This window comes from Notothenia rossii, assembly GCF_949606895.1.
Source record: "Notothenia rossii genome assembly, chromosome: 4".
Taxonomy (NCBI): Eukaryota; Metazoa; Chordata; class Actinopteri; order Perciformes; family Nototheniidae; genus Notothenia; species Notothenia rossii.
This window is the reverse complement of record NC_136902.1, coordinates 55,862,110-55,875,645: the sequence shown is the minus strand read 5'-3', so window position 1 is coordinate 55,875,645 and position 13,536 is coordinate 55,862,110. Positions and strand designations below refer to the sequence as shown.

The 13,536-nt window shown below is 45.3% G+C and overlaps 1 long non-coding RNA gene across 1 annotated transcript; it reads left to right on the top strand.

Moving 5' to 3' along the window:
• Positions 1–6,674: 6,674 nt before the first annotated feature.
• On the top strand, positions 6,675–11,594 carry LOC307037411. The gene is made up of 2 exons (XR_013807668.1): positions 6,675–7,162; positions 9,019–11,594. It is a non-coding gene; the product is annotated as an uncharacterized lncRNA (long non-coding RNA).
• Positions 11,595–13,536: the final 1,942 nt, after the last annotated feature.

Below are 13,536 nucleotides of genomic sequence, written 5' to 3'. Positions count from 1 at the left end.
CCCGGTAACATTTTACACACATTTGTATCATACAGATGCAGGACTTTTACACGCCTGTTATCTGACCGACAGGTCCGCACGCACTCTCCAGCTGAAACTCTCTCGTCTTATTAATTTAAGCATTTCTTATTAATGTATGCAGTCAAAATCCTCAAGTTTCTGCTTCAAGGAAGCACTCTGTGCAATGGTCTCTTTGTCCCATCCCGGCTCTGTCATTATCCTGTCAAAAGCGATACAGAGCGACCCGCGTCCTTCATGGATGGCCTGTACTGCGCGGCTTTTAAAGTTTCACCTCACAGCAGAACCCCCTGGTACACGCACAGCTCGATCAACTTCAGACAGTAGTGCTGATCTCTTACATGAACGTGAGAAAAAATTGTGGAAGGCATCGAGATTGGCAAAAAACAGTTTGGCTGCTTGAATGTTGTTTGTGCCTTAGCATAATGGATGAATAGCGCATTGGGGCAGTGTGCTTTCACTAAAGCCTGAACGCCACCGTGCTGTCCGCTCATGCAGACATGAGCTCCGTCATAAGTCTGACAAATCAATTTGTTTGTTGGACTGTAGTTCCCGATGGCTCTCATGACAACTGATGTTACAGCTTTTGCGTCTCTTTCTAAGCCGACATCAAAAAAGCAGAGGAAACGTTCACACACACTGCCTTTTTCATTCACGTATCTGATTATGATAGTGAGTTGGCACTTATTGGAGATGTCTGATGTGTCATCCACTTGTACAGCAATGAAAGGACAAATCTTTATTTCTTTATCAGTCTCATCCTTGATACAACGAGCTATGCTCTCAATGATGTCATTTTGTATGGAGTTTCATCTGCTTTAATTTGTAGTTGCTGCTGTAGCGGAAGTTTAGTGAAGTTATGCTTAATTAAGTATGCCAAATCTCCTCCCTCCATCATGCTTCATTTGCTTGATCATTTCTAACGGCGGTGATGACAGTTACAGTACTACGTAGTAAAACTGATGTCGATGCGATTTGATTGGATTGTGAGGAAAGGGATTTTGCCTCACAATCCAATCAAATCGCCAGCCTCCAGGGGAAGCCGGAGGCGGCCTGCTTCCCTTGGCATGGCCCTGACCAATCACAGATTGGCAGGGGCATGACGTGAGCCTCATCTGATTGGTCAATCCCTCCATTTTTTTTCACCAAGGGAAGCCAGATTTGGCTGGCCTCCTCTCGCAACACTGAATGCAATCTACTGTTTCACCATAACATCTAGAGGGGCGCTGTTTCACTCTTTGTAAAATACTCAATGAGAATGGGAGAGAGACGGAGAGACGGTCCGGCAGGAACACACAGTAAAGGAGAATTACCGAAACAAAACAAAGTGTTTTTATTTATTTATTTAAATTATAACTACAATCAGAAAAAACAGGGGAAGCCTGGCTTCCCTTGGCCTCCGGGAGAAAACGCCACTGGTTGTAATAGTCCTATTCGCGCCCTGGAAGAGGTCTTGTTTCGAGCGCAGACAGGGCACGCCTCCACATACTCCTTCACCTCCTTCTCCATGGATGTCCACCAGAAACGTTGTTTTATAATGAACATAGTTATGTTGCAAAACTGTTGCACTTTTTTACGAGAGTCAGGGGTAGGCCAAAAAGCTACTGCGCTAACATTCTCTGGGTCCATCCTAACCTGACCTGGAGAAATGATGAAGCCCAAAAAAGTGACTGTCTCTGCATGGAATTCACATTTTTCTGCTTTGACAAACAACCTATTCTGGAGCAGCTCTTGTAGGACCTAGCGGACATGTTGTTTATGGGTATCAAGGTCAGGGGAGTAGATCAGAATGTCGTCAAGATAGACAAAAACGAAACGGTTCAGAAACTCCCTCAACACGTCGTTGATCATAGCCTGGAAAACAGCAGGAGCGTTCGATAATCCAAATGGCATTACAAGGTATTCATAGTGGCCTGAAGGGGTGTTAAAACCCGTCTTCCATTCATCGCCCTCCCTGATCCTGACCAAATGATAAGCGTTACGCAGGTCTAACTTGGTGAAAACCTTGGCATCCTGAAGCTGCTCGAATGCTGACGAGATGAGAGGAAGGGGGTACCGGTTTTTAACCGTAATGTCATTGAGAGGTGAGTAGTCAATACATGACCAAAGAGACCCATCCTTTTTGCCAACAAAAAAAAACCCCGCTCCTGCTGGTGATGAGGAAGGGCGAATAAGGCCTGTTTTGAGGGAGGCATCAATATAGTCCTTCATGGCCTCTTTCTCAGGTCCTGAAATAGCATATAATCGACACTTAGGAATTGGAGACCCAGCAATCAGGTCAATAGCACAGTCATAAGGGCGGTGAGGAGGAAGAGTCAGAGCCTTGGATTTACTGAATACTTCACTTAAATCGTAGCAGGAAGGGACTGAAAGTACATCAGGAAAATATATTTCTGGGATAGTTCCCTGCCTAACACTCCCAGTGTTACCTCTCCTGTCAATCTCCGCTACCGGCTTAACACAGTGATCTATGCAATTCTTTCCCCACCCCTCCACCCTCCCAGATTGCCAATATATGTGAGGGTTAGGAAGTTTCAACCAGGGAAACCCCAAAATGAGTGGATGTTGGGCTGAGTTAAATAAGTGAAATTACATTGTCTCGCGATGGTTATCATTACATCTTATTTCTAAAGGCTCTGTTTGGTGAGTCACTTTAAACAACAGCCGCCCATCGAGAGCACTCGCTTCAAGAGGCTGGGGTAGAGGTTTAATTTTGATGTCCCATTTTTTAACTAAACCCCAATCCATAAGACTTTCGTCTGCCCCTGAGTCAATGAAAGCACCCTGAGTAACTACATTGTCTCTGATTTTTACCTGGATGTGGGTCAGGGTGCGACAGAGGAAGAGACCCGGCTCACCAACGTACTCCTCTTTATTGGTGAGCCTCCTCTTTTACCGGGCAAGCCGCTTGTGGATGTCCGCGCTGTCCGAAGTAGAAGCACAGACCCTCCTTTAATCGACGCTGACGTTCTGCCGTCAAAAGTTTGGCGCGGCCCAACTGCCTTGGCTCCTCCACGGAGCCAGGGGGCGCTGTTGTCCGGAACGCAGGTGGTGAGGGGTGGCGGGGCCTCCAAGAAGAAGTAGTATCCAGCGGCGAGCGTCTCCTCTGGAGAGGCGGATCAACCGCATCCTTGGATTTATTCCTTCTCCTCTCCGTCAAACGATTGTCTATCCTTATTGCCATGGATATGACAGAGTCCAAGTCAGTGGGCAGATCGAGAGGCGCCAGCTGGTCTTGTAGAGCAGGGGTTCCCAACCTTTTTCACCCAGGGCCCCCCTAAATGACTCCTGTTGGAATTTGCGACCCCCCAAAACTTTGAAACTTTAATTATCGCTGTTGCCGATCTGCCCCCCTGCCCGATCTGTACTGTGCATGTGCGAGATGGTCTGCCATACTAGACAACTCCGTACGGCAACCCAACTAGGACACTTGAGTGTCAGTGGCGTTTGCCAAAGCACAAAAAGAAAATGGATTTAACTTCTGTTTGGCAGTTATCATACTGAATAAATATTTACTGTGAATGTATGCAAAAATGTATGGCATATAGCTGTCTAACAGAAGTTAAATCTATGTCTCACTTATTCTGACAATGTACTTAACCCCAAATAAAAGAACCCAATAAAAAGAGTTGTTAAATAAAAGTGAAGTCACGTTGTCATAACAATAACTCATCTCTCCCGGTTTTTTTGTGTTCTTTTTCTGCTTTGCCAAACGCCACTGTGTGAAGTGTCCTATTACAGTTGCCGTATGTAGTTGTCCAGTATGGCGGACCATCTCGCACATGCGCAGTACAGATCGGGCAGGGGGGCAGATCGGGTAGTGACAGCCGTGCCTGGTAACAGCGGAAAGTTTAAAAGTCTCAAAAATGCTACAACTACTGTCACAAACTGGATGAATGTGAAGTATTTCATTAAAGGAGGATGAAAGCGTAATGAAGGAGCACTATTGGAGTGACTTTATTGGTTATTGGACTCAGGATTAATGAATTTGGATGCCCGCTGTATCAAGAAATTAAAGGACGGCGCAAGTGGAAACAATTCACAAAGGGATTCAACTGTTTAAAACACATGCTCAAAGTAAGCCGGATTTTGGCGATGTGTTTATGTGGATTAAAAAATCGTAAATAATCTACAAAATGGAGGAGACCGATCTGATCGGAGCAACTGTGACAAATAATCCAACTGAAACCGGCACTTTACGCGCAGAAGAAACATTTATATTAAAGAAAAAATGATACATTTCTGTCTTTGTATGCTTTTATTAGCTACTAACTTGCAAATGTATGCATCATATTTATTTCAAATGTCGAAGAACAGGACACTTCAAAAGAATATACTATGTCTCATAAATAAATGGTAATATGGTTGCATAGGCCTATATAAAAAAAAATTAAAAACTGGCATATTAAACAGGTAAATCAAATGCTTGTCTGCCATGGAACAGGTAGCAGAGAGAAGACGAGGTTCAAGTAGGTTCATTAATGTGAACCTTGGGCTTGCACGCCCGCAGCCAGGGATGGAATGTCCGGTGTAATGTGAGTGACAGCCAGTCTAAAGTCGTTGTGAACGTCCAGTGTGTTGCGTGCTTTTGTCTTGATGGCAACAAGTGCGCTGAAGGCTGTTTCTGATAGATATGTCGTACTGAATGGGAGTATAATCCTGGTCGTGGCATGCAGTGTGATCTTTGGAGCGAGGCTTGGTCCTTTGAGAATCCCAAACTTTTGTAATCCTTTTTCCTGGAAGTATTTCTTTGACAGCGAGTCAGCTTGGATGTCGGTGAGCTCATCTTCGCAATCCAGGTATTCCACATCCTCAACTTTGGCAATAAAGGGATCTAAAACCCACAATTCCTTGGAGACATACTCGTCTATGTCAGCGAACCGTGATTGCATTTCCGTTTGCAGTGCGTTCATATGGCGGATGAACTCGCGACGTACAGACACAGGCACCGTTTCAGGATTGTTTTGGGATTGTTTCAGCAGTAGTGGAAACTGTTGCAGCTCCCCCCTCTCCATTTTCCCGACCCTGTACTCCAGTTTGCGCACAAATGCATCATTGGAGAATGTTGGACTCCACGCCTTGCAGACGCTTGTTTGTTTCATTGTAGAGACTGAAGGTGTCGGCCAGGTATGCTGTTTTAATCCAGAATTACTCAGTCACTTGCTCTGACAGTGCTCGGTTACGAGTTTGTAGGAACTCTTCAATTTTTTCCTTCAGTTCTACAAAGTGTGCCAGCACTTGGCCGCGTGAGAGCCAGCGCACCTCGGTGTGCAGGAGGAGGGTTTGGTGCGCTTCATCCTCGCACAAGTCTGCGAATAGACGCTTGTTGGTGGGGCGACCTTTGATGAAATTGACTATTTTAATAACAGTTGAGAGTGTTTCGCTGAGGTCTTCTGACAGTTTCTTGCTGGCCAGGGCCTGGCGATGTATCACACAGTGAAATATTGTGCAGTGTGGGGCCTTTTCTTTCAAGCGACTGTTAAATCTCTTGTTTTTCCCCATCATTGAGGCAGCTCCGTCTGTGCAACATGCAACTAAATTCTCATAGGGAAGCTTGTGGGATGAGAGGTAAGAATCCACTGCAGTAAAAATTTCCTCACCCCGGGTGGTATTGGTAAGGTTGACTGACATAAGAATGTCCTGCTTCAAATCTTCCCCATCGATATATTGCACAAAAACGATCAGCACAGCCTCGTCGGCTACAGTTGTGGTTTCATCAAGTTGTATGGCAAATGGCCCCTTTCCAAGCTTTTCGAGCAGCTGCAACTCGCAGTTACTTGCCATCTTCTCAATTCTGTCTTTCACCGTATTGTTTGACAGTGGTACAGTTTTTAGCTTCTCCGCCACCTGCGGGCCGCACAGTTTCTCAACCATCTTAATGCAAGCTGGCTTAATGAGCTGCTCGCCAATGTTGTGCGGTTTCTTTGCCTTTGCTATTACAAGTGCACATTCAAAAGAGGCCTCGCTGCCAGCCCTAACAAACGCTGTTCTAATATCCATTGGCTTGTTTGCCTTTGCAAGGTGTTGTTTCTTTATGAAAAAGTCCCGATCACGCCCGACTGTTTCTGGGTGCATGGTCTGTTGGTGTCTCTTCATTTTGCTGGGTTTCATGCTTTCGTTGGCTAGCTTCTCTCTGCATATCACACACTCTGGGCGGGTTTTGTCCGTTCCCTCCATGAAACCGAAGTTAAGATAGCTCTCTAGGTAGGTCCTCATTTTCATTTTGATTGCAGATGAGCTGTCATCTCCATTACGTTTTTCAGACATTTTAAGACAAAAATATTCACCTTATGAAGTCGGTCGCTAGCTAGCAAGCGCAGCAAACTGTTATTATTATGAATAGAAAGCTGACACAGTAACGTCAATGTTGGCGCCAATCGGAGGAGTATTAGATGAATTTTTTGAATTTTAATTAATCAATTAATTTCTATATTTTATTGTAATGTAGACAAGGCTTTTAGCGCCAATCATGTATTGCGTTACAATATGTAAAAAAAAATATTTAAAAAAAAATGATATGTACATTCTTTTTTTTTTTTTATTCTAAATATGATATTAGGCCTCAAATCATCTGAGGTCTGGCGGCCCCCCTTCGATCTTTGGCGACCCCCCAAGGGGGTCGCGACCCCCAGGTTGGGAACCACTGAGGATCCGAGAGACCGCTGACGAAAGCGTCAAACAATGCAGCGGAGTTCCAGCCGCTGTCGGCTGCCATAGTCCGGAACTCGATGGCGTAGTCAGCCAGACTCCGCTGATGTTGTCGCAGATTGATCAGAGCCCGAGCTGCTTCCCTGCCCGGCGTGGTTTGATCGAAGATCTTTCTCATAGCATCTATGAAGTTTTCCAGAGACCCGCAGATGGGGGAGCCTCGGGACCACTCTGCCGTAGCCCGCGCTGCTGCTCGGCCGGAGAGATGGGAGATCATGAAAGCCACTTTGGAACTGTCCGTGGGAAAAGCAGCCGGTTGGTGGTGATCGTGTAGCTCACACTGCACGATGGACGGCCGGCAGCCTTCCGAGTCTCCGGAGTACTTTTCGGGTGGAGCCAGACGCATGGAAGTACTGTGCGGCTCAGTAGCCCGGTTGGGATCGAATCCGGTCGCCGTTGGAACCGGAGGAGTCTTAGGAGGAGAAACAGCCTGCAGGTGAGTGAGCACACGCTGAACCTCTGCTGCCAGTAGATTTACTTGGGTCGTCACCGATGTTTGTAGTTCCCCATGGCTGTTGGTTAGATTCTGCACTCCCTGCTGCATGGTGGCCATATGCTCCTCTTGTTGCCCAAGACTTTGGCCCTGAAAGCGGATGGCGTCCTTAATCTGATCTGAGTCGGCTGAGTTCATTTTGATGGTCAGTTCGTACTGTCAAGGAGTGAACTCTGAGGCATGAACTCAATTACACGACTCAAAACTCAGACTCGGATAGTGTTTCAAAATAAAGACTTTACTGGGATTTGCACAGTAATGAAAACAAGGAAAACAAAACACTCTTTCGAGGAAAACAAGAACAGTGATCAATAACATAGATCCATGAGAAGTCCGTGAGGTAAGCAGGAACGTAGGTCATAGAGCGACAATGAACAGGAGGGAGCTAACACCATATATACACAGGTAAAGGGGACACAGGTGGAAACAATCAGGTCGGGGAAAATAATCAAGGACGCAGGAAACAGAAGGGGGCGGGGAGCGTGGAGGCCTGAAATGAGATGCGGAATTAATTAAGGGAATAAACATAAAGCACAGGACAAAGGGACATGACAAAACTAACATAAAGAATAAACTTTCACTATAAGTTTCTTAGACATGACACTTGACACGCATTTTTCACTGTTGTAGACCTCTCAAATGCATTTTTCAGTGTCCCTGTACACAAAGACAGTCAATTTTGGTTCGCATTTGAATATGAGGGTAAGCCATACACATTCACACGTTTGTGTCAAGGCTACTGCGAATCTCCCACTGTGTACAACCAAGCATTGTGTACAAGTTTGGCCTCTCTACAAGTTTCCAAAGGCACCGCTCTCATACAATATGTTGATGACCTCATGATTTGCGCACCCACAGCAGAACAGTGTGAAGCTGATACCATCTCCTTGTTACAACACCTCGCAGCTGAGGGACACAAGGCCAGTTTGTCTAAACTTCAGTGTGTGCAAAAGACAGTTACATTTCTGGGTCACATCATTTCAGGAGAGGGAAAAACGCTTTCAGATAAGCGTATTGCATCATTGGCTGCTCTGCCAAAACCTGTCACTAAGCGACAGATGATGTCATTTATGTGTTCGTTCATACTGCAGGTCATTCATTCCTAACTATTCTCCGCTCGAACAGCCACTCCGTACCATCACGCATGTCACCGGTTTGAAAGCTGCAGATCGCCTTATATGGACGCCGGAAGCCGACGAAGCCTTCATTAACATGAAGCTGGCTCTCCAATCCCCTCCGACGCTAGGTCTACCTGATCCTACCAAGCCTTTTAAACAGGCAGTGGATGAACGCGATGGGTGTATGACCTCAGTTCTCCTTCAAGATCATGGGGGAAAACAGAGGCCTGTTGCCTATTTTTCCTCCAAGCTAGACCCTGTAGCTGCTGGCCTGCCAAAATGTCTCCGTGCAGTTGCTGCAGCTGAAAAAGCTCTCAACTCCTCACGTGACATTGTATGCACCTTTAACACTGTTGGTTCAAAATGCTGTTTCTCTCATCCTCTGCGAACAGAGAACATCACACCTCTCTGCTGCACGTTATCTTAGGTATCACACAAGCCTGTTAGACATGCCTAGTGTTGAAGTCAAACGCTGTACCACTCTGAGCCCAGCATCTCTTATGCCTCTCCCAGAAGACGGTGACGAACACGACTGTGTTGCCGAGCTTCTTATTGTATGTACTCCCAGATCTGACTTAAAAGATGTACCCCTGACCAACCCTGACCTCATTTTGTATGTTGATGGGTCCGCCTCTCGCGACCCTGTGGGCACTAATCGGGTGGGTTTCTCTGTTGTTTCAGATTCTGCTGTCCTCTGTTCCGGACCGCTCCCATGCCACCTCTCAGCACAAGCAGCAGAGCTCGTAGCACTCACTGAGGCCTGCACTTTTGCAAAAGGCAAATCTGTAAATATCTACACTGACTCACGTTATGCCTTCGGGGTAGTACACGATTTTGGGGCTATCTGGAAGTGTAGACAATTCCTGAAATCTGACGGTAAGCCAGTGCTTAACCATGTCCTAGTTGCAGGCTTATTGGACGCCATTCTGCTCCCGTCTGAGGTTGCAGTATGTAAATGTGCTGCACACACCAGCAACACCGACCCCGTTTCATGAGCAAATGCTGCTGCTGACTCAGCTGCAAAGGCAGCCGCTCTGATTCCTCTCGCACCACACGCACAATCGTTTGTTTAACATCCCTGTTTCCTCCATCACTGACAATATGTCGTCACTAACTGCCATGCAGCAGTTAGCTCCACCAACAGAAAAAGCACAGTGGAAAACTGCTGGTGCTACCTTTGACCCCACCTCCAGCATCTGGGTTGGTCCAAATTCCAACCCATTTCTCCCGAGGCCTTTTTTCTCACATTTTGCTAAATTGACACATGGGTTGGATCATGTGTCAAAAGGGGGTATGTTAGAGGCTATCAATCAACATTGGTAAAGGTTACAGGAACAGGTGCACACCCACCCCCAACTAGACCATTTGAGCACCTAATGCTGGATTTCATCGAACTTAGTCCATCAGAGGGTAAGAAACACTGTCTTGTAATGGTTGACATGTGGCCCAAATGGGTTGAAGCATTTCCGGTAAACGCACAGACAGCAAATGCTGTGGCTAAAGCCTTACTAAGGGAAATTATTCCTAGATGTGGGATACCAAGCCAGATCTCTAGCGACAATGGTTCACATTTTGCTAAAGAGGCCAATGCACAGATAGGAGAATACCTTGGCATGGACATCAGAAAGCATTGTGCTTACCATCTACAGAGTGGTGGTGCGGTGGAAAGAGAGAACGGTACAATCAAAAACAAGCTAGCAAAATGCTGCGCAGACACAGGTTTATCCTGGACACAAGCCCTGCCCATTGTGCTGATGTACATGAGAATGCGGAAACGAACACGGAGTCAACTCAGCCCTTTTGAGATCCTTTTTTGCAGCTCCTCCACAGATTGGGATCAAGGCGCCAGGATGTCCTCTCCCCTCCACAACTTTGTGTGAGGATGCTATGTTGTCATATTGTGTTAACCTGTCATCCAATTTAGCAGATATCAGACGCCAGGTAGCGGCAGCTCTACCTACCCCGTGCTACTGGTCCATCCACCGTATCCAACCAGGCGACTTCGTGCTGGTCAAGGACTTCCGGAGAAGGAGCTTGAGATCCAGCCGTTGGCAAGGTCCCTACCAGGTGCTTCTCGTCACCCAGACAGCGGTCAAGGTCGCCGAGAGAGCCACGTGGGTCCACGCCAGCCACTGCAAAGCTGTCATCTCCGCCCCAGTCTAACCGGTCCAGTAGAAACAGACGACGACAAATGACGTGCCAAGTCACCACCAGCACCACACACGCAGCACATACACCCTAGTACCACACACAAGAATCATGGTCGACGGCCAGCTGTGCTTTTTCATATGCCTCTGGTTCCTCGTCTGTGCCGTCATGGTGTGGGGTTTAATTGACATGGTCATGAAGGCACGGGCTCAGTCAGACTAGACACATCCACTAAGCAGACGACGACACCAACATAAACTTTGTGCCTGATCACTGGCGAGTGATTGAAGATGGAGCCCCTCGGACAAGAATTAGCTAACGCCCACCTGGAAAGTATGATCTCCTCTGCATTTTTACAATGCACCGCTCTCCCTCAAACCACTGACAATGTTATGGCCAACCCAGATTCAGCCCCCACTGCTTCCGACACTGAAGAGTCGGACACCGAACTGTAAAATTGTGTGTAAAGACTGCCATTCCCTCGTTTCAGTATTATTTTGCTTTCTACATACGGAGTCTGTCCTCCACAAAAACAGCCACTTTCCATGATATTTTTATGATGTGTTTACTTAAACCAGCGATGGAGTGTATTCATTGATGTGTTATATCAGTCTATCCTTTCATTTGTTTTATTTTCTTGATTGATCAAATATGATCAAAAGGGGGGGAATTTAGTGGCAATTTCTTGTGTTACCTTATATGCTAAAACCAAATGCTTCTGAAAGCATTGTCTAACACTACTGTACCATTTCTTCATATTTGCTGTTTCCTCTGCATACTCTAATGAGGTTTATTATTCTCAAGCGCTTCAAGGCCACAGGGCTGATTTGGCAGACGATGTTGAAACTACTCCTTTTCACACTAAGTTTGAACTTCCATATTTTGATGACTGTTGTACTTTCTATGGCTCAAGGACATAGGTGTCCAAATAGCTATATGAGACCGTGTGAAAGTGGATTTCTGAGGCGTGCTACACAAAACTTTGTCTGCCCGCCCTATCTTGTATATAAACGTTGCTATTTTGTGACTATTGTGCACACTCCTGCAGACTACTCTGTACTCTGTGAGACTTGTACCTTTGAAGCTTCAAATAAATAACCAGAAGACAACGCTGCCTGCTTTCACCAGTTTATTATTGATTACTCTCATTGTACATCTTTACAGTATTGACGAGTTTAAAATATCCACAACACTCTCACACCAAACCATTTGCTGCAGCTCAAGGTCAAACCTTCGTTGCCCCCAGGCTTATTCCGTCAGCAAGATACATACTCAAGACGCCGCTGGCGACAAGTGCAGTACATAGCAAATTTATTTTGGAACAGATGGATCAAAGAATATCTACCACCTTTGCAAGAAAGACAGCAATGGAATCGCATTAAAAGGAACTTCATACGTGGAAACATCGTATTAATTATGGATTCAAATGCACCGCGTGGATCCTGGTTAATGGCAAGAGTTATGGAGACGCGTCCTGGATCTGGAGGACTGATTCGGAGTGTTATTCTTAAGATAAAAACCAACACGCTGGAAAGACCAATAAGCAAAATATGCCTACTGGTGCCTGCCTTAGAATAAGGAAATAACTGAAGATGGACAATTAAGACACCCTGTCTATCTCAAATAGAATATGAAGACTGACTTTGTCTGGCTCTTTTTGAATTTGTGTTTATTGTTATTAAAGATGCCCATGACAATAGGGGCCGGTATGTTAGAGCCAGTATCTTTGCTTTTATAAGAAAGGCCACCTAATTGTGAAGTCTGTAGTCAACGCACTATAAAGGACTACAATTCCCACGGCGCCTGGGCTAACACCACAGTGATGGGCAACCTGTTGAGAGACGCCGTCGAGGAACAGTTTTTAATCGTACTCGTACCGTACACGTACATACAAACCGTAAAAATACCCTTTAAGTTGTGAAGGTATAAGCATTATCAAGAAAGAAAGAATACCTAAGTTGTTTGTGGTTTTATTTGAGTTTTGCCTATTTCTTTTGAATATTGTAAAGGCCTATTTTCTTTGTTGCATGTGCAAAAGTTTGATATTTTATTTTGAGCAAACACATCGCAACATCTTCTAAACCATCAGAGGCCAAGCGACACTTCAAAATGTGAGTAATTTAAAGGAAAGAAACAAGTTACAACTGTCTGTTTAAGGCGTCTAGTGGCTTGATGGAAAAACAAGGAAGGAAGCCACGACACTTAGTGTATTTTGCTCGGCTCAACGATCCGTCACAGCTGCGGAGCTGTGATAATGCAGAGCTGTGTGTTCTCCATCAGCAGCAGCTGATCTGCTCTCTGATATCTCTCCCGTGTCCGGTTATACTTCACTCGCGTCTATGTCCAAATCTATCAGATATAGCTAGTTCTAGTTAATTATATGACTGTCTGCTTTTCAAAAGGACCTAAACAATAAGCGTTGCTTGACAACGGCGTGTGGCCTCAAAGTATAGGGCAGCATGTTTATATTAGGGGTCAAAATCCCATGCTCATAAAATGCTCATATATTTTTTTCTCTTCATTCCCATAGCCCCAAAATAAATAAATATACAAATATACCAATGTTAGGAAAAGTAAGGAAGTTTGAGCAGTGTGGGTTTTATATGAACAGAGTTACACATATTTCAAAACGCGAAGTGTAATAACTGCAGATAGAAACTTTATTATTCACTTAATCACTGATTGAGATATGATGAAGCCAACTTAATCTCATACATTCATGGGATTTACGTATGTAACAGTAAAACAAAGAATGTAAGTGTGCACCCACACTTTTTTTGTTTTTATAATGCTGTTGTAAATACTCCTTGTTGTGCTGTGTTCAGACTTAAAGGGGACCTATCATGCAAAATGCACTTTGTGATGTCTTTTATATAAATATGTGTCCCCGGTGCGTCGGGGAACTCACGCAGCGTCAGAAAATAAAACCCTATCTCTTTTCCTCCGTACCCAAATCTTTTTAAAATGGGTGTACAAGCGGATACAGATTTCCATCCGCTGTGACGTGTCCATCCGCTGTGACGTCGGGGACCCACAGAAAGTTGCTATCAG